The 22,069-nt window shown below is 36.9% G+C and overlaps 1 protein-coding gene across 8 annotated transcripts in view; it reads right to left on the bottom strand.

The window, feature by feature from the left end:
- cadm1a (cell adhesion molecule 1a) overlaps positions 1-22,069 on the bottom strand; it is a 462,812-nt gene that overhangs the window by 5,033 nt on the left and 435,710 nt on the right.

Here is a 22,069-nt window from a genome sequence, read left to right as displayed (position 1 = left end):
TTCTTTATTAATCCGGGGTTGCCACAGTGGAATGAACCGCCAACTTATCCAGCACATGTTTTACGCAGCAGATGCCCCTCCAGCTACAACCCATCTCTGGGAAACCCATCCACACTCATTCACACACATACACTATGGGCAATTTAGCCACGCGAACACATGGAGAACATGCAAACTCCACACAGAAACGCCAACTGACTCAGCCAAGGCTCGAACCAGCGACCTTCTTGCTGTGAGGCGACAGCACTACATACTGCATTGCCTACTAAAAACTAATAAGTTAAGGCAACTCAAACCATTTGAGGAAACCGATTGCTACAAACCATTTAAGTTAAAAACTAATCTATACTAGTACTGTCTACTTACTCCATTTAATTTGAAGTAATGAGGTATTCAATAAACTGTTTACCTTCAACACTGAGTTCAAAACTCTTTTCAAATGAGTAGAATTAACTTTAAGTAAATTTTGAGTTAACTCCACTCATTTCATTTGCTAAAGTTGACTGGTGGGTTTTACAGTATAGGAAATCAATGGGAATTTTTTTTTATATTTTGCCCATTTTTCTACTTAGAAAATATCACCCCATTGATTTCCATAGTACTACTCATAGGAAATCAATGTAAAGATATTTTTCTAAATATCTTCATATGTTTTCAACAGAAAAAGAAACTCAGTGTGTCAATGGTTGCAATCAATCATCATTTTTCTACATACCACCAAATAAATAAATATTTTTTAAAAACAAGTGAAGGGTAAGTAAATGATTAAAGGGCAATGAATTATTAAAGGGTGTTATACATATAATTCACATGACTAGTAACATAATTTGCACATTAGCAATGCATAGCCATTTTAATTAGCTTTAATAAGAAACTGAAAGTATTGCTAAGAACTATTTAAACAGAAACAGAAAAAAACTGAATTTAGTAAACATTGAATTAGTTTGGTATGAACATATAAAGGCTCATAGACAGCGGGACGCTTTCCGCTCATGTTTATCGTCAGCGTTTTTTGAGATGTTTTTCAGCATTCAAACTTTCATCAGCGTTGAGCAGAGTGTAAGTGCAAAATTACCCCCTGACATTAGATGGCACTTAGTGAACTTGCAAGTCATAAAAAGAAATGTGAAATAAAACTAACTATCAAATCCTATTTGCTACTCTCTTCTAGTTGCTGTTGCGTTATAATACAGCTCTTTCTGTTCAGACACCAACGAAAAAAGCAGCTCTTTTGTTTAGTGACAAAGTGTTAAACGTTGATGAAAAACAGGAACAAAAAGCGTACCGGTGTGATTGGGCCTTAATACATATGAATCATAATGTGTGCATCACAATTTGAATACTGGCACACTGCTTTTTCTTCACACTTAAAATGTGAAATGTGAATTGGGCGTTTTGTGCATTTGACGTGCTTTAAACTGCAAAAGAAAGTGGGAAACCTCTAACAAACAGAGCAATGGAAGAGACAGAAAGCTAACAATGATGGAGGTTAATTCAAAGATGATGGCAGCTGGATGTGACCGAATTAAAGGACATTATTTGTGCTTTACATGTATGGCGGGTATTATGATGTGCGTAAAATCGATAAATGTTTTTTTTCGTTTAACTCTTTTTCCAAGAGTTAAGGTGAGAAAAAGCTTCCCTGACATTGATAAGTTTTACGGCTTCCTGTTTTTTGGTGTACTATAGGGGAATCCCTGATGCATGTCCCAAGTGAGGCACATGATGTCAGATGCTCCTGGTAGTGAAATTTGAATCTAACATAGTCGGCTACCTAATATGGTAAATAAATAATTTACATATACAATTTTTATATTTATATATACGTCTTTAAATCACAAAATTGTCCACACATTTCTGGAAATTACCACCACAAAAGTAGCACTTTTTAATCACAAAAAAATGACAAAAGACATCGTGAAAAATTAGGGGGTCTGTATATATTTTTAAAGTATTATGCACCTATTTACCACTTATTTCATGCACTTGCAAATTTAATTACTAAATAAAATAAAATGATATTTTATTAAGCTTATAAGGCATTCAAATGGCAATGTTGAATTCCAAAATAATCTTTAAAACTTCACACACTAGACAATGAACTGAGTACATGGTCTATTAATTCATGGTTTATAAGTATGTTAATATGTTATACAACTATAGTTAAACATACAATAGGTATGCAAGCCGATAAAAATATTTTGTAACATTTACAATATTTTGAATGCAGCCTGCAAGAGAAATTCGAGCATCTTTGAAATCGACCTCTTCAGAATAAGACCTCTAAACTACAGACAGGCACCAACAAACAGAAGTGATGCAAATAGCAAGCGTGGGACTGAAAATGGTTAAACATTTACGAGTGTGACAGTGGAGCTCTGACGACGAGGGCCTTGTTGTTTATATTCTTTTGACAACTACAGTCCTGACTATAACTCAAACGAATCTGGCACAAACTGTGAGCTGTCTGAAGCCCGAGCTGAAGAAATACACTTTGCCCTCAAGACTAAAAGTGCGAATCACAAGCAATTTTTAACAAAGATTTATTCCATTTCACCCACAGAACAAGGCAGGCCTCTGAGGCTGCGCGGCGTAATGATATGTGAAGTTTATTGATCAAGTGTAGGGATCCATGACAACCCAAAGTTAATGCTGGTTTGTGGACTTGATTGGTTCTTTACAGAGCAAAGGAGGAGCAAAATTTTTCATCAATATCTCACACTCGGCTCGGAAATTAAAGAGTTTGAAGAGAAGTGCTGCGAGAAAATAGACAGGAGACATGGCTCTCGAGCTAGCCAATGAAAGACACCAACGATCTCCATGCCATTAATAACCAACATCACGGATTTCTGACATGCTTTTCTGCACATCCAAGGTTGTTTCTTCAACTATGGCCACATTTGTGCATTGTGAGCATTTAGAAATGGTATTTTTTTGGCCCCACAATATTTAATATTTATTTTATATATGCAATAGTTGATCGTGTTAAACAGAAATCTTTTGTGGAAGTGACATCAAGTACTATTGAACAAATCCAGTATATGACTATCTAGCATTTATGCACACCACATAGATGTAGTTAAATGATATTATCATGTATTCTGCATAAGGGAAGTTGAAATTTGCATTTTAATAAATAATTAATTAAGGGCGGCACGATGGCTCAGTGGTTAGCATTGTTGCCTCACAGCAAGAAGGCCGCTGGTTCGAGTCCCAGCTGGGTCAGTTGGCATTTCTATGTGGAGTTTGCATGTTCTCCCTGTGATAGCATGGGTTACCTCCAGCTGCTCTGGTTTTCCCCATAGTCCAAAGACATGCGCTATAGGTGAATTGGATGAACTAAATCAGGGATTATTATTCGGTGGGTCTCAGGGATCCTGCAGGTGGGCCGTGAGATGAACATTAACTCTCAATATTATACTATAAATTTTGGATCATGCTATATTAAAATTATCTTGTTCTCTGATTAATAACTTCAAACTTGGTGCAAAAACAGCCTCATGATCGCGTCAGCAACTAGTACATGTAAGTCTGTTCATTCACAATCTGTGTAAAGTAAAAGTGAAAGTCTCTCTTTGTGTATTTTTGTATTACTATTTAATATATCTGCATAGTTGTCTAAATGAATGTCCTGTGAGCGTTTTATAACAAATGCGCTCCCATCAGTGTTGCGACTTTGTCACTAGACTTAGTGACTTTTCAAACCCCCCAGCGATAAGTTTTCGAAAAAGTGATTAGCAACAAATCTAGCCACTCTTTTTGAGATTTTTATAGAGTGTCAATTGTCCATACTGTAAAGTCCCTACTCTTCTCAACAAGCTACGGGTAACACCGGCCCCTCCCCAGCCTTAGAGCACTGACAGGTGGCCCAGTCAGTCCTCATACAGCAGCCTCTCCCATCAGCAGATCACTCCTCTGCGTACCGACAGCAAATGTTCTAGCACTGGCAGTGTGAAGGTATTTCCCTTGTACAGTCAAACCGATCTGCTTCTCCTTTATTTTAACAATTTGATTTGACCGTTTACTCTTTTCTTGTTCACAATCACAGATATTTTAGTGACAATTTCAGAACTTCAATTTTCAGAACAGAGTTTATTACATCTGAGAGATTACTGCAAATTCACAACACATCTATAATGATATACTGTATTTAAACAGCAATAAATTTAGTTACATTGGCGTGCTTACATAAAGCGTAGTGCAAATATAAATACCCCTTAATTAATCATAGGCTATTAAACAAACAGAAATGGTAAAAAATGATGACGCCAGTAATATGCGAATTAACATATGACGTAATCTAGCCACTTTTAGCAACTTTTTGGGCAGAGCTTGGTGCCTTTTCATTGAAAATAGTTGGCTCCCATACAAGAGGACCTAGTGAGGCTCAATGGTGTTTCTGCCATAGAATGAAAAATAAACTTGCATATGAACTAAATTACCTGTAGTGTATGAATGTGTGTTTCAATGAGTGTGTATAGGGTTTTCCAAGTAGTAGGTTGCAGCTGGAAGGGCCTGCACTTTGTAAAACATATGCTGGAATAGTTGGCAGTTCATTCCACTGTGGAGCTATTTGAAATAGAGACTAAGCTGAAGGAAAATGCATAAATAAATAAATAATAAAATGGCTGACAAAGGATAATTTCATATCTAGTAATTTACGCATACCATGACTAATAATGTTTATTGAATGAAAATAATTTAAAAAATAAATATTTTTTTCTTTTTTCTTTCTTTCTCCTCTTCTCTGAAGGTAAAACAAGGTGAAAATGACTTGTTTCTGTGTGAAATTTTGTATCAGTTTTTATATTTTCTGACAAATCGAAAATGTGAAATCTGTTTCTTTTAATACAACTTATCCGTTGGGATCCCCCAACAGCAAGGAGAACATGCGATCTCTCTGCTACATCTCACGGTCCGTGTAGTGTTTTATCAGCCCGCGGGTTCATCCTCACTCCAAACATCTCACTTGATAAAAAAAAAACACAATGAGAAGGGAAAGGAAGCGAGGGGAAGGATGTCTCGACTGAGCAATCTGACGCTTGGTAATCCAGTCACGAGGAGTTGATCAGCCTTCCCTGTTTACCCACGGCAATCTCCCGCTCTCATCTGTGGCCTGAGCCTGAGAGCCGAGAGGATTTCCTGGGGGAGTTCAAAAAACAAAAAACGGCAGGCCACAACTTATTAGAGGATAACGAAAAGCAAGAAAGCACAGAGCGGTGTGCTTGTACAACATCCCACCCAATCTCACCTCATAAACAACTGTGGTGTGAGGAGGGTGAGGGCGGGATGTAGAGATGATGCTGCCAAACCCAACAAAACATGACTTGATAAACCTAATAGGCTATTTTGACTTTAGATTTCCCCCTTTTTTTCCAGCGGGAGGGAAGGGAGATTCAATTAAAGTCTGAGGGAATCTGCCTGACACCTAATTCACGCTTGTCAAAAAGAAGGGAGGAGGCAAAAGACATGCTTTAACACAGATTCCTATTAAGATGTTAATGTGCACTGGACGGAGGGATAAACAGACTAAGAATGGCAAAGATCTGACTTCCTCTTTGGCCCTGTTTAGACGTGGTAGTAAAATGCACTTTTGATGATATGATCACAAGTGGATGACACTAAATACAGGGGTATAAAATATGTGAAGTTTCGGCCACTTCATGAGTTTGTGAAAGACACAGATTGCAGTATCCATCGGATTGCTTTCGTCATAAATGCTCATGTGGTCGAACTGCTGTCTGAAATAGTAAAATGTTTTGAAGGGGAAAGCTCTCCCTTTCTCATAATACTATCTGTATCATTTCTGTTATCTCAATTTAATGTTCATATGCTCCAAAAAAAAAAAAAAAAAAAAAAAAAGAATTCAGTGGCTTTACAAATGTCAACACATTAAATGTCTATGCTGCCTTAATAAAATTACTTAATAGAAATACAGTGTGGAATTAAATGCAAACAATTGTTCATTTTGCCTGAATATACAGGATTTAATAACTGCACACTATAATTTATTGATTAAGTTCAGTATACGCTATAGTTCATCATATGATAAGCATTACCTCTACATTCTGTTTATAAATACCATTACAAATTATGTATTCTTGACTTACAAGTACATATATAATGTGCTTAATGATTTCATATTTTGTTATTAATTATTTGTTCATTAATAAATAAATTATTGCATTATTTACAAACCAGTTCTTTAAGAGTTGTTTGTGGTTTTTAAGATAATTTAGAATGAGTACGTAATTGATTAAATAACCCAAATGAACAGGCAAAAAACTTACATTTCAGGCATATGATAAAAGTTACTCTGTATGTTTAAAAATGTTTTATTATAAAGAAAGGCAGAAATTACTTTTTTCTGTGTGAAAAGATGTCTAGATGTAGATGTCTTTATTACATTTATATGTTGCAATTATTGTAGTGTTACCAGTTCTTCTTTTTTCAACTAAGTTGGAATTTTACTACATTCTTTTTTTATGTACTATAGTACATCTTTAGAGACAAGCTCTCAGAATTCATTAATTCCAAATAGAGGTTTATGAATGTTTTATTTCATGTATAGAATGTGCTATCAATCATATGCTGCACATTCCAGTCACCAAAACAAGTGTCACATGATCATACTATCATGTGATGAAAATGTGATCCCTAAATTGTAAAAAAAGGGTGAATTCTAGTGTTTCATATCGCATATATAGCTAAAATCACGAGTAAAACAATATTTTTATGTGCAGAAAAAAGAAAATGAAAAAAGCTTTACATTTCGTGTTTTCTACATTTTAACCTGTGAAGCTCATGTGGTTTTATTGTAAGAATATCTCACGGATAAAATTAATAATTTAATTCTAATTTCATTGTAGTACAATCAAATAATATTTCAGTAAAATATTTTTTAAAAATTCATTCAAATGTAAACTATATACAGTTAAAGTCAAAATGATTAGCCCTTATCTGAATTGTTTTTCTTTTTCAAATATTTTCAAATAATATTTAACAGAGCAAGGGATTTTTCACGGTATGACCAATAATATTTTTTTATGGGTAATGTTTTATTTTTTTAAACATATTTTTCATAAATATTTTTTGATTGTATACAGAACAAACCATACTTTTACAATAATTTGCTTAATTATCCTAACTTGCCTAATTAACCCAGTTAAAGGTGCTGTTTGTAAGTTGTTGACTCTTCTAAAGCATAAAAATAGCATGATATGTTTGTAGATATTTAAGAAACATTCTTGTTTTCTGAAAACAATGCTAAAGTCAGATATTCTGCTTTGAAAATGTGCAATACGTGTCTGTCTTTGCTTTGGTTCTTTTAACCTGCTCAGTGCCACTTTAGCCAATTATATTTCAGCACTTTGGGTTGCCTTGGTGGAAAATGGTCCATTTCATTCATTCATTCATTCATTCATTCATTCATTCATTCAGGAAGGCTTTCCAAGTATGCATCTGCGACTGAAATGTGACCTCCAGTGGACAGTAACAGCCTCAGAAATGAGATGCTGATTCAGAGTTCCACATGGGGTTATTAAATAGCGAATAATATAAATATTATGAATGTAAACATTAGGTGAGCAGGTTACATTGTTTCCTGAGAACACGCTACGTGACGAGATTTGCGGTAATAAGGAATTTGTCTTTTTGCACCAGACAAAACACAATAGAAATTTAAATATAGCCATTCAGAAGCACAGAATACTACACAGCATTCCAGCAAAATAGTAAGGTTTACAATCTAATTTATACATATTAAACCTCTTTAACATTAGTATATGTACATGTTGAATGATTAATATGTTGGATTGCACTGAGTAACTGAAGTTCAATTTCAAGATCTGAGGTGAACTATCTGCAGCTGCTTTCAGTTGTATGGCAATAAATGTCACATACAATAACATTCAAACTCACATTGTTAGCATTAACACCGAATAAAGCACATGAGGTGTGCCTGAGGTGATCATTCTCAGTTTGTTTATTCTCTTGTTCATCTGTGAAAAATAGAAGCTGTTTCTAAAATATACATTTCTGGTGTTGTTTAGGACAAAAACTCCTTTTAAAAAGAAATTTTTTTTTTTCTATCATGTGCTGTTGCTTTTAGCTAGAAAACATTTCAAATGAGCCTTAAATCAGTCTTTAGGCTTGATAGTCAGGCACACTCTTGTTGGTGTCATCAATCTGGCAACCTGCGTTTGAGTGGGATAGTCAGAGGGGAAGCAGAGTGAAAATGTGTTTTGATCCAGGAGTGCAATACCTAGTTCAACCACTGGGTGCCAAACTGACATACTGCATCTTTAAGCTTTTAAATGCCACTTTAAGCCGAATACTAGCATCTTAAAAAATATCTAGTAAAATGCTCTGTCATTTTGGCAAAGATATAATTATATATTTGAAATAGATATATTTAATGAATCAATATATTATCTTGTGAAATAAATCAGCTTGGACACGTGTTAAACAGAATTTGGGGAAAAATAGACAGGGGGGCTAATAATTCAGTAGGGCTAATAATTCTAACTTCAACTGTATACACAAACAAAAGAAAAACAAATATTACTCAATTATTTTGCAATATTAAATGGAAACATACACCTGCCATATGTTCTCCCTCATTAGAAACATCAACAGTGGACAATGGAGATGTTTTTAAACTCCAGGTGAAAGCAGGAATGTGTCTCCCATGTCAACTTGTGATCCGATCGACCTAAAGGGATCTTAATAATAGTTGTAAACAGGGCCTTAAACCTCTTCCCCATCCACTTTGCCACAGGAGGTTTGTCTGCAAGCGCAGATGGGCTTTGGTCATTCTTTCACTGAATGGTTTTGACAAGAATTAACATAACTTAACAAATGGAGTGAAGACAGGGACAGGACTGTCTGTTCCCATCCAGTTTGGAGTGATTTTAATGTCCTCTTTCTCCTCTCCAGCCGGAAGATAAATGAAGGGGTGTGCGGAGCTCAGCAACAGCAATGAGAAAGAAGATTGAGGCCTGCGATCGCGGTGCGCTGGTGTGCCAGGCCGCCCTTAACACAATGACTGAACCCTAATTCAATAAGAGTCCACTGTGAACCAACAGTTTGCCTAATGCGTAATTCGAGAAGCAGATGGTTTAGAAATGAGTAATTCTCAAGCAACCTCCTCTAATCTCAGCAGCCATTTTGCCTCCGGAATATTCAGTAATTCCAAGAAATTGCCATCTTAATGAAACCCTTGAAATTTGCTCTCATCTCAATTTGACTAGACGGAGTCATATAATTACACGTATTGCGTGGTGCTTATGGAAGAATCATTACCATAAACAGTATTCCTGTTTAACGTTTATGACTGCAGAATAAGAGACCGGAATACGCAATTACCCAGTCGGAAGAGTGAAGGAGCGAGAGAGTGAGTGAAAGAATGATTAACTGAGGCTGGATGGAGAGCATACGTACGTTCTCCAGAAAGTGGTATGAGCGGAGTGCCATCGGGCACTGATAAAAGCCGACTTTGATCTGATCCAAATGAACTAAGTCTGAGATGGGGTTGGATTTTTTTCTCTTTTTTTGCATTGGCATTTGTGGGAAGCTCATCCAAGGTCAGGACTAAAGGATAACTTCAATTTGGAGTGTGCTGTTGCATGGCACTGCACCTCCAGCTACTACAACGAATCGCTAGTCGGATCTGACACTCATCCAAGAGTCCGCAGTCTCCAGTCTCTGAAATATCTCTCCTGTGGCGAAGGAGGATTGCTGTGAGCTCTCAGGGTTCACACCTCGGGCTGCTGGAGGTGGTGTTGAGGAATATGAGATGGGAGAGAGACAGAAACGGAAAGAGCTTCATCAGTTACACTAAGCATGCTTTTTATTTATTTATTTTTAACTTGAAATGGGGCAAATCACCTGGCTGGAGTGGATGCCTTCTGCCAAACTACAGCGAGAAGACATGATGAAAGATCCTATCAGCTCTGCAGTTCCGCTGAACAGTTTTTCTGGGAGAAGTGATAATTCTTCGCCACCTGATATGCAGAAAGCTTGAATATTCTCTCATTTCGCATGGGCGCACTCTAATCCAGTTACGTTAAGATGAAGTTATCACACTCAGACACGCAGATCGTTATGTAACTTTTCATTAGATTCCCTGTTTCTTGCCTCGATGTGGTGCACAGCTTTGGCTTTTAAATGGAAAAGAATATCTAATCTACTGCCTTAGCTTTCAGTGTTGTGGAGTAACTAACTAAAAGCAATGACCACCTTTTTTAAGTAGATGAGCTGCAACTGTTGCTTTTTAGCAACAAGCTGAAGTAATAAGAAAGGTATTACTGTTACTAAAACAGTATTACTTTCTACTTTTTTACTCTGCTTATAAAATTACACAATTGAAAGATAAGTACATATATGTGAAATGATCATTTATTGATTCAATAAAATAAATACAAGAAAGAAAGAAAGATTTTCTGCCAGGACATTCATTGTCTTTTAAGCTAACAGATTTTAGGGTACTGTCACCCTTAAATACAACCCAGGCTCATTCTAATTACATACCCCTAAATTCTGGAGCAAGCAAAATATGTCAAGGGCTAAGTTTTTTTTTTTTTTTTGCAGATTTTGTTTTTGTAAATCCACCAGAGGCCGATGTAAATGCTTTTTCAGATCTCAAAATTCTGTTAAGAGTGCCATTCTGTTCTCACGTAAATCCCCTAGAGGCCACTGCCATCTGTACCCCCCATCCCTCCACATTTTGACCACATTTTCTGATTTTACCACAATCTAACAGAGTAAATTCTCTAAAGGTTTGTTAGAGGCTTTACCGCTTCAGTTAAGCAAAAGAAAAAATGCAGAGTTAAATGATAATAAAAAAGATCCGAGTTTACCTTTGCTGGATTTCAGGATGATTTCCTGGCATGCTGATGTTGCTTTAGATTTGTAGTTTTTTTCAGCTATTTCCTTCCCATACGTTTTATGGTCTTTTTGTCTTGACATCAAATGTAAATCTTCTTTTTCTCTCAGCTGTGGCCATTTTATTATAGTTTAATCTGACAGACGCCCCAATGGAAGATGATGCATTTTTTTTACTGTGAATCAGTTACTTTTAAAATGTGTGCGTATGCATCATGCATCACACACCAACATTAATTCTGATGGGATATTTTCCAAAAAAAAAAAGTCCCTCAATCACATCCGCATCTCGTTTTAATAGTCAACGAAAATGTCAGTATATTTTTATTATAGTTGTCATCACCATTACATTTTTTTAAGTTTTCATTGTAGAAACTTGTTCGTCACAAAAATGATGACGAAATTTTTTTGTCAACGAAATTAACACTGATACCGCCCTATAGTGTTCGTTTTAAAAATAAAATGCAGCCATACATACATCTGGCTACATAATTCACGGTCTCCTGTAATTTATATAGGGCTACCTTTTTAGAATAATAAACAATACAATGCAATCCATAATAATGAAAATGCAGAGATTAAAAATTCTTTTTAAGAATTAAAGAAGTCATTTATAATCTTACAAAAGTTCTTCTATTTTCAGAGATGATTTCTTTAATAAACATGAAAACAATTTTTTTTAAAACATTAAAAAATGTTCTGTTCCAAAACTTTTAAACAGTATTGTATTTACAATAACATACATCAAAGATGTTGTCTTCAGTACAATTGTGTGTGCATGTCTGTAAACACAAATTGCCTGTCTCAAAGTTCTGCAGTTAACTTAAATGTTTGCTTCATTTTCTATCTAAAAAGTGTAGTGTCACTATAGTTTATCCTATATCCCATAGTAATTTAAAAACCACTACTGTGGGTTTGTTTCAGCTGCAGAGTTTCAAAGTGGAGCCACTGGGCAGAAAACACAAATCAAAGAATACTGATGTAACAGGCATGCCTAACATCCTTCCATCACTGCTCAGCTCTATTTCACACACAAGCACAAAGCGAAGCCCAAACCCAAAGCTGACATTTAATTCTGCTGTTCAAAGTCTAAATGAAGACAAAAGGTGGAGAAAAGAGAATGAGAGCAAACAGAGCTCTGCATGATGCCAAGACCTTGAGTTATGAGCGAAATACCACAAGCAAAAGCAATCTGGACAGAAAGAGGACAGAACGTGTCTCTGAGGGGCTTGAGGTGAAGACCCTGAGGGCTGAAGTGCCGCAACACATCTTTTCTTCCAGAAGTCATGCTTGCTGGTTTGAGGAAATCTCCCAAGACAATAAAGTGTGATATCTGGATTGACTTCAGAGGGTCATCTGTCCCATCAACACCGCAGTCTCAGATTCTCGGTCAAAAACAATGGTACAGATGAGAATGTGGCCGCAGGGGTGCAAGTAACCTCGTCTCTCGTGTGGACACCCAGATATTATTGATTCCACTCTTTTGTCTCCATCGGTGTTGACATTTCCAACAGTGGAAGACTTTTAAAGAATGACCCAAAATAAGCCTTTTCTGTGTCTTCGTGCTATCTTCCTATCATCTCTTCCTTTTCAAACCAGTACTAGCGCATCTTTTTGAAAGCAGACAGGAATAACAACAATCATCGACAAGAACAGACAGCAGAACTGGGGTTTCGATCCTGTTGGCCATGACAAAAGGTTAGAAGCACGCAGCTCATATTCAGACTGTTGAAAGGCAGTTGGAGAATGGCGAGCGCTGTCGGTTTACGCCTCACTGTTCATAGCACAGGTGCGAGGACGAGATATGCTGCCGTTTTCTTCATGAGTTGAGCCGGTGGCTGCACTTGATCCTGCACTCATAGTCAATTACCTCACTTCCTCAGGAAAAAGCTTCTGTTGTTTTATCGTCCCGGACTCAGGCGGTCATTGCCCACTTCTAATAAGTTTCTCAAAAAAAGCCCAAGCGGCTATAGATACTGTGCTCCAGTGGAGATTTGAATTTAACTTTGCTGTGGCTCACTGGGTGTCCACATACAGCAATGATTATTGTTTTATTTATTTATTTTTGACTTACTTTAATTTTAGGAAGTTTCTGTAAAAACAGGCATAGTTCACCTGAAAAATGTTTATTTCTTTAAATATACACTATATTATACCATATTATAGTTTACACAAACATACTATTAGGCAATTCAATATTTTTTTCCTCAACAGAACATTCAAGAAGATTGTTAGCTAAAAGCCAATTGTTACTTTTATTTGAGAGTAAGAAAAATATATATTTATTGTATACATATACATACATACACCGGCTACTTTATGAGGTACACCTGTCCAATCGCTTAACACAAATTTTTTTATCAGTCAATCACATGGCAGCAGCTTAATTCATTTAGGCATGTAGACATGGTCAAGACAATCTGCTGCAGTTCAAACCGAGCATCAGAATGGGGAAGAAAAGTGATTTAAGGGACTTGGCATGGTTGTTGGTGCCAGAAACTGCTGATCTACTGGGATTTTCAAGCACAGCCATCTCTAGGGTTTTCAGAAAATGGCCTGAGTTCACTGTACTCAAATGGCCTCCACAGTCACCAGACCTTAATCCAATAGAGCACGTTTGGGATGTGGTGGAATGGGAGATTTACATTATGGATGTGAAGCCGACAAATCTGCAGCAACTGTGAGATGCTATCATGTCAATATGGATCAAAATACTCTGAAGAATATTTCCAGTACCTTGTTGAATCTATGCCACAAAGAATTAAGGCAGTTCTGAAGGCAAAAGAGAGTCCAACCTATATAGTCTAACACTTCATATATATATGAAGAGTTCAGATGCAAAAACCTCTAAATGCCATTTGAAATTTGCATTGAAATGAGCAGTTTTCTTACAGTAAAATCCTATGTTTATTTTAATTCAGTGGTTCTCAAACTGTGGTATGTATACCGCTACTGGTACGCGGGCTTCCTTCTAGTGGTATCGGCGATATCAAATGTGTCATTTGTACATGCTACATATATTTCAAAATTCATCAAAAATTATTTTTATATGAATTAGACATATAATATTAGTTAATATATGACATATAGCCTATATTTCTGAGGTCCAGGTAACATTTCCAGGTGGTGATAAATTGACTATATTTTAACACTTTACATTTAAGAATAGCACTGTTTTTTTAAGAACATTAACCTACCATTTTTAACTTTTAAAAGCATTTTTAATGTAAGTATTGACATTTTCAGTTTTTTATTTGTTTCTTTTTTTTTACATATAAGCACACTACAGTGTTAACGTTCAGACTATGTACAATGTTTAAAATGGCTGACAATAATAAATATTCTTAATAATAGAAATTAATCTGCCACGTTTTAGAACTGCAGAGCTGTAGCTGCTTTACTTGGCTTATTACACTACTGTATTTCAATACTGCTCATTATGGTGGTACTTGAAGAGACCATTTTTTTTCATTCAACATTTTTGAAGGAAATTTCACACTGCTTTTAGAAGTTTTCAAATCTAAACTCTTCATATATATATATGTGTGTGTGTGTGTGTGTGTGTACGTGTATTTTTTGTGTGTGCATATACTGTATGTGTGTGTGTGCGTGTACTGTATATGTATTTATTATTATTTACAATTATTACATTTAATACACATCCTCAGTAAACTCCAAGAGCCATGTGTATTACATTTAGGTTGTCTATATATTTTTTTCAACCAAAAAAAAAAATGTTAAGATAATGGTTTCAGTTAAAAACCTTTTCTAATGTTTAGCTGCAGAAACAACAACAACAACAGCAAATTAGACTGAATAAATTAACATCAAACATTTCAGTTTGGGAGAACAATCCCTTTTAACAACATCTTTCATGAAGTATTTTTCCAGCCCCATGTGATGGCATGTTTTTTCTACAACTATCATACTGAACTGCATCATCACCATAAATGAAAGCGTCACGATTTGGCCAATCATGAAAATCACCAAAAAGAAACACTCTCATAATCAAACATCTGCAATGAAGGACTGATTTGCAATGATGTAGCTGGTAGATCATATCATTCATAGCAATGCAAAAGGCCATTTGTTGCTCTGTCTATTGTCCTTCATGTTTTAATAAAGTTTAAGCCCTCTATTCAGAAATCTCATTAAATTCTGCCAGCATTTGCTCACTCACAAAACTTCCACATCAAAATTCTCCTTTGGGAGAAACACAAGAAGGGAGGCTATGTTCAATAAACCTCCAATCACGTGTGATGTACTGACAGTAGAAACCAAACACCCCAAATCTTGCCTCAAATCAGATGGAAGCATCATAAAAAGCTGGTTACTGTGCATCAGGCTTATCTGCTTTGACTTTGAAAAGAAGGGAACGTCTGTGGCAATTTTCTTAATTCTTCTTTCTCCGTATGCCATTTTCATGATGGATGGAAATGTTCCTTCACTCTACATGGGGAGATAAAATACTGCACTTCATTGCATTTTACTTTTACTTTCAAGTATTGCGCTTAGACTAAGTGATAGGTAAAGAAAAAGATGTGCAAGACTGAATGGTGGCTTTCAAAAAGAAAATAATGTGACAACAGCGAGTGGTGTGCAAGGTGCTTGTTGACAGACTTCCCAAGACGCTTTGTGTTAATGTATTTTCTCTCTCCGCATTGAGACAATGAAACCGCCTTTAAAAACGACAGGGTCACCCCTTTCACGCAAACCGAACCCATCGCACTCATTCAAGCGCAATCGATTTGACAAGGAGGGAAAAGTCTACCCTCTGGGCAACCGAAGTGTCTCATTTCAAAGGATGTGTTGATTTCAAAGACAGCAGATCTTCTAATTAGATCCTCTAATCTTGTAATTAAGCAAAAGTGATTGCCATGGTGAAAGTGTGAGCAGATTGGAATGAAATGACTCTGCTCTTGGGCCTGTGGTCGGATGGATCGCAGATGTGTTATTGCAAGCCCTGTCTATATTTACCTGTTCCTTCAGCCCAGGAGCAGCAGTCCTGTGCTGTAATGGAAATGTAATTAAAAATCTCATTGACCCCCTGTGTTGCCGTCACCCCGAACGGAGGCTTATGTGCAATTTTGCTATAGCCACTTAGAAGTACTGTGTATACAGTGGACAAATTGGATTTGAATGCATTTTACCTGGAGGTATTTCTATAAACAGGAAGTTATTTTGTCCTTTAAGGGCAATGCATATCGGCATATTTAAGAAGATGCTTTCATTTTGGTAAACAGTTCAAACTAACACAGCTGAATTTCCCAAGCAATGTTTAAATGAGAAAATCAATCATGTTCCCAGAGACAAAATGAACTCAAAGTCATGAACAGAAAGATTTAATCGCCCTCACCCCCCCCCCCCACTCTCTCTCTCTCTCTCTCTCGTAACCTTTTTGTTTCCTTCTGCATTGCCTGTATGAAGAAGCTTGAGATAAAGGGTGTCTCGGGTTCCTTCAGACAAATCATTATGATTAGCGATTACACTCAAGCGTGGCCTATTGTTGATGACAAACACCGGTTATATTCAATTCAATTTCCACTCAATTTCCTCTGCTAAAATCTCCGGGGCCGCTCCGAAAGGTTTCCACTTAAACATATTAACAACGTAATTATTTCAAAACCAATGTCATGATGGCGACTTAAGACCAAAGCAGAGCAAGTAGAAATGGTCCCACGAGAAGTTGAGGAATGTCTCCAGGTCAGTGTAATATACGTTACTGTGGTAAGCACCCACCTCAAGTTTCGACACGTGCTGCAGCCTCCGCAGATTTATAGGTACATTACACAGAGGCGGACAGAACTGGGCCACGGGGGGCGTTCGGAGGCAGGACATGGAATGAGGGCAACCTTTACAAGCTGCTTAGATGCCACAGATTTTGAGCTTGACAGGTGTGCCTGAGGCATACTCGCAGACAACGAACCAGATCCTGTGGTTAAGAGATGCTTGATCATTTGTACTTTCAGTACGGCCATGTTTTTGCCTCAGCTTCTCCTCGTCTGCCCTTCAAACATCAATAAATCCTCAGGCTGCTTCGGCTGCTTTTGTGGACTAACTCGCATTCACAACAATCCAGCATTATGCAAATCTGGGAACAACACATTCGACACAAGGGACTCATGTTGTTCCATTCTGTGAGAAGCAGGGGAAGTGAAGTTTGTCAGAGCTAATCCAGGATAAGATGTCCCTTCCAGGGAACCGTACAAAGCCACGGGCGAGATGGGTGTATTCCTCAGATGCCACTTCCCTCATTTCCCTCGAGCTTAGGGATCAGTGTTAATTCTTCCCCCTTAGTCGCCAGGAAACCGACAGAGCCAGACAGCATCCGATCGCCTCGGGCAGAGCGCAGGCGCAACGGGCCGAGGTCAGCCATGGAGCAGAGATCTGCCTCCTGCTTTCTCTCTTACATTATCAGAGCTGTCGAATAAATGCCTTTGAATTCTACAACCAGTCCTATGACGGTAGGGAGAAGGCGATGAAAAAAATGTCATGCAATGTCTTGTAAGGTGAACGTATCTTGCGGAGCCCCCTGGAACCTACTTTTGTGTGGCTTCTAGCGAACTTCTGTTGCTTTGAGGGCTAACGGAGCGAGGCTCTATCTCCAGCACAGCAGGTATACCCCTTCCTAGTGGTGTAAATGAAAACCTTTGGCTGGTTGACTGGAGGAAGCCTGCACAGGTGTCCATCTAATACAGTCTTCACATGAAAGGGGAAGTCTGCTCTAACTTCAATGCATGGGCTGGAGAGAGAAAAGGTTTCCGTGCTCTCACCATGAGCTTTTTGCCTGTCTATAGTTATATAGACAGAAGGAATGTGATTATAGATGTTTAAACATTTATTTTGTCCTCAGCCACCTGGACTACTAAGAGTAGTATTTCATCTGAGACTTAATTGATGCTCAAGGACAATTAATTGCAAGGCAAAAGAGGCAGGATGGACAACATAGTTTCCCTTTATAATATAACTTAATAATAGAGCTAATGCACCATTTGTGCAAACAATTTTCAACAGGCAACTCTTGTAAGTGAAGGTGGAAGAGGCAGTCTTTAAAAAATGAAAATTGTGTTAGAGACGTGGTTAGGGCACAATGCCAAGTAACTACTCTCTCTCACCATCTCCATGGAAATGAAATAACAGTAACAGCGACAATAATAATACATAAATAAATAAAACATCAATTAGGTCTGAAGTTCTCAACTTTTGTTACTTCAGGCTCACGTCCTTCTCTGGTAAATTTTGCAAAGCCCCCCTACGGCTGACATTTCTGATTATACACGAAGAGAAAAGTGCTTTTTAAAAAGTGATTTTTTTTATTTTATTAATAAAACATTTGTTTTGCCTTAATCATTTTTTTTTCTTCGTCTACTGCATGCTATAAAAAAACATAGATATATACACTACATATTGCATACAGACCCTGAGCATGTGTCAACAGTGTCGCCACATTCGTACAGTGTTCCCAGAGCAAAAGTCATTCAACCACACTAGTCAAGACAAATGCTAACGTAAAGATGCTGGACTTTTGCGCTGTGTATGGGTGTAGTGGCTAGCAAAAAAAAAAAAAAAAAAAAAAAAAAAAAACTGCATAAAGGCAGAACATTTCAAAGTTAAGATTTCAGTTTTTAAAGTTTTTGTATGTTACAGACTTTTTGTTGTCAATGCCAGTGCGGTCACTTATCCATTGATGTAGATAAGTGATGTAAAATTATAATTTTCGTAATTAAAAAAAAAAAATTTGCATACTGACCACCGGGAAAACTCTCGATCATAGATATATGTATATATATATATCTGGCTTTTGGTGGCCAGGCCTCCACTGCACCTTGGTCCCACATTCATTTCAAAGTAGCGCTACCCGGTACTAAAATGGCAGCTCCACTGACGCATTCCTTCCAATAGACAACAATAGCGTAGGCGACATCTAATGTAAATGTCTATGTAAAAAATATATATTAACATTTAAACAAACTTTAAATAAAGCTATATGTTGTAACTTAAAAAAACTCTGTTCAATTCAAACATTTTTATAATAATAGGTACAGTATATACATGTATGGATTTAAAGCTCAAACTTCACACATATAATTATAACTTCAGAGAACTTATTGACTGAAAATGAACATGCCATATACAACAGGGCAACAGGAATAAGCCAAAAGACCCATTAAACAATCACTTAACTGGACTGAATGAATAGCTACAATCCATATAGCATGAACATATGAATATAAAATACACAAAATACACTACAAATCTGATGAAATGCATCAATCTAAAGACAGCTCATCGCATTATGACACCATTGCTCAGCCAGAGTGCATCTTGATAGCAAGATATGCCTGTTGTAAAATACTCACAGAACATTGATTTAGACAGCTATGTGAATATAATGCGTTCATGCAAAAATACAAAGAGAGCACGCATAGTTTTGATTCAATAAGGGACATACACAGGGCTAATGTAGGACTCACTCAGGCACACAGGAGTTGGCTATTTTCTATTACTCTAATCTCCTTTCCCTTTACATTAGCATGATGGTTTGCTTTATGCAACTAAAAGACGCTAGCATGCAGCAGTTCTGAGATTTGAGCCACTGTTAACTCTGTATTTAACAGTGCAATGAAGCCTGTTGCACCGAGTCTGAAGCAGAATCAATCTACACAACAGAGGCCACATTAATAATGAAATGAAACAATTCTAGCATAATATTTAAATTAAATTTAGGCTTATCTTGCAGCCCACCTGGAGGATCACTTACGGTTATGATACAGCTAGAGAGGCTGGACTAAACAGGAACGAGATGATATGGGCTGAACAGGGTTGTGTCCTGACTGGATGTGCATTAAAAAAATTTACTTTTCTTGCATAATTAAATGATCAAATTAACTTATCAAAGTCCAAATACATATATAAATATAAATCTTATTCTTAATTAGGCAAATATCTTTGTCTGCTGGGTGATCAAGACAGCCTCAGACTCACATTATTTCAACCTTCCAGGGGTGTTTCCAAAAACCTTTGTTAGCTAACTAAAGTTGAAAGTTCCTTTGTTACAAACATATAGTTCACATATAGTATAGTATAAACATATAGTATATTGATTTGATGTTTCCTAAATCTGTTGTTCGCAACCTGAATTGCAAACTTCTACGCTTGCAACTACACCTCTAGAGCTGTAGTTAGAAGCATAGTTCCTGGCTGTGTTAATCACGGATATCCCCCCTATGCCATAGGAACATTCTAACATTTAAACCTGGAATTATTTAAAAAAAATAATAATTAAGTCATCTCTCTTAGGTGTAATTTGCTCTCAAAGAATTTTACAGTTCAGTTTTAGCAATCTTCATATTGCTATAGTGCACTTTAAAATCATTTATGCCATTTTGAACACAGCCGTGGCTCATGACTACACCCACATGGAATCTGTGTGAGCAGAATTCCGCGGATTTTTAGCCCATCATTGATTCAGTGTTTTTGCTTGTATAAATGTGTGTAAATTTGTATTTATTCAGTTATTTAGTTATTGATCATTATTGATCAAAATAAAAATACTAATTTGATTTATTTACAATACAGTTTTTAAAGTAATATTCCATGTCTTTTAGTAGATATGTTATATAAGAGACTTGCTTTGTTGACCAAATAAGCGGATCTAATTGGATTTGCATTGTAAACATTAAATAAAGGTATTACCTTTTTAATTCATATATTAAGGTTTTAGTTAAGATACTCCTAAAATCAGCAGATATTTACCAGAATTCTGTCCAGAATTAGCAAAAAAATCCGCAAATTCTATCTGCCTCTACTTATGATGAAAGCTATAGGTGATCTATCATTTATTACATCTCCAAAGCTCCAAAAATATTGCATACATTAATGCTTTTAATTTTTTGCAGGATATTTATTAAATCTATCTGTACTGTATATTACATGGTCCTGTTGGTTAGAACATTTCTGCAAAATGTTTGATATGGTAAAAGTAGACTTTTCAAAAAAAATAAAAATAAACAATTAAATAAACAATATCTTACTTATAATAATAATAATAATAATAATAATAATAATAATAATAATAATAATAATAATAATAATAATTACTAATATTATTATTAAGTATGATTTCTTTCATTTCTTAATAAATAGCCTACTGTAAATTAGGCCTACAACCATTAACAATTTATATGATTTATATATGAGATTAGTATACGTGTTAGCTAAGTGCACATATTTCAATTAATATGGAAAGCGAGAGCATGTTTTTACCAAAACTAAAATTGAATTTTTTTTTTTAATGCGCGTGCGTGTAAAACAATATAATTCACACAATAAAATGATGGGCTTTTTCTCTAAATGAAGTAGTTACTCCACCCTGTTTAGAGCATCATTATGGATGTTTTACGTTATGACTAATGTAGTTCGAATGACGGATCTGCGGCACAGCAACTACAGTTTTGAGAAACACTCGTCACTACATCATTCTTTTCCCAAACGTTGCATCGTACTATGATAGTTCAGGTGCGAGTTATGTCGTTGTTTGAGAAACACACCCCAGAATGGCCCATGTGAGCTGTCCCTACTTACAAGTCAGTGGAGGAGGGTGCTGAGAAGAGAGAGGTGTGCATTTTCCATCCCAAATCCTCCGCTTCTGTTAATGCTGCGCAACTCTCCGACTAATTACTGCAGCATATGCGCGTCACCTGCGAGGCCCCTGCAGGCAGTCCTGAAGGTGCCTCGGAGCCCTGCCTCAGTCATTCACACGCCAGCATTACTCCAAACCCTGCTCATCAGAAACACTACACACCGAAGCAAAGCACCACTGACAGCCATACATCACTCGCTGAAACCCAGCAAAGTGTGGCTGTGAGAGGAAAGATATGAGAGGAAAAAAAGGGAGAAACAGCAGACTTGGAGAAAGTCTGCAAAGGAGGCGACCCTTGAAGCCGCAGAAGAACTCGTTCCTGTTGATTGATGAAAGCCCTGGCCGTGATGGCATCCAAATGTGACAATTCGGGGACATTAAAGGCGCCAACTCTTCTGCTTCACCTGCTGCAGTCCAGCTGGGAACAAAGTGGTCATTATCCCACTGTATTCTGCTACGGCGCTCCCTGTGGTTCAGAATCTGCTCAATTATCTCCTCCTCCTGGGCTAAGGCTGACAGGCGTGTTGGCAGGTGTGTCCTTTC

The sequence above is a fragment of the Danio rerio genome, chromosome 21 (assembly GCF_049306965.1).
Source record: "Danio rerio strain Tuebingen ecotype United States chromosome 21, GRCz12tu, whole genome shotgun sequence".
In the NCBI taxonomy this organism is placed as follows: Eukaryota; Metazoa; Chordata; class Actinopteri; order Cypriniformes; family Danionidae; genus Danio; species Danio rerio.
This window is presented reverse-complemented; position numbering and strand designations above follow the sequence as displayed.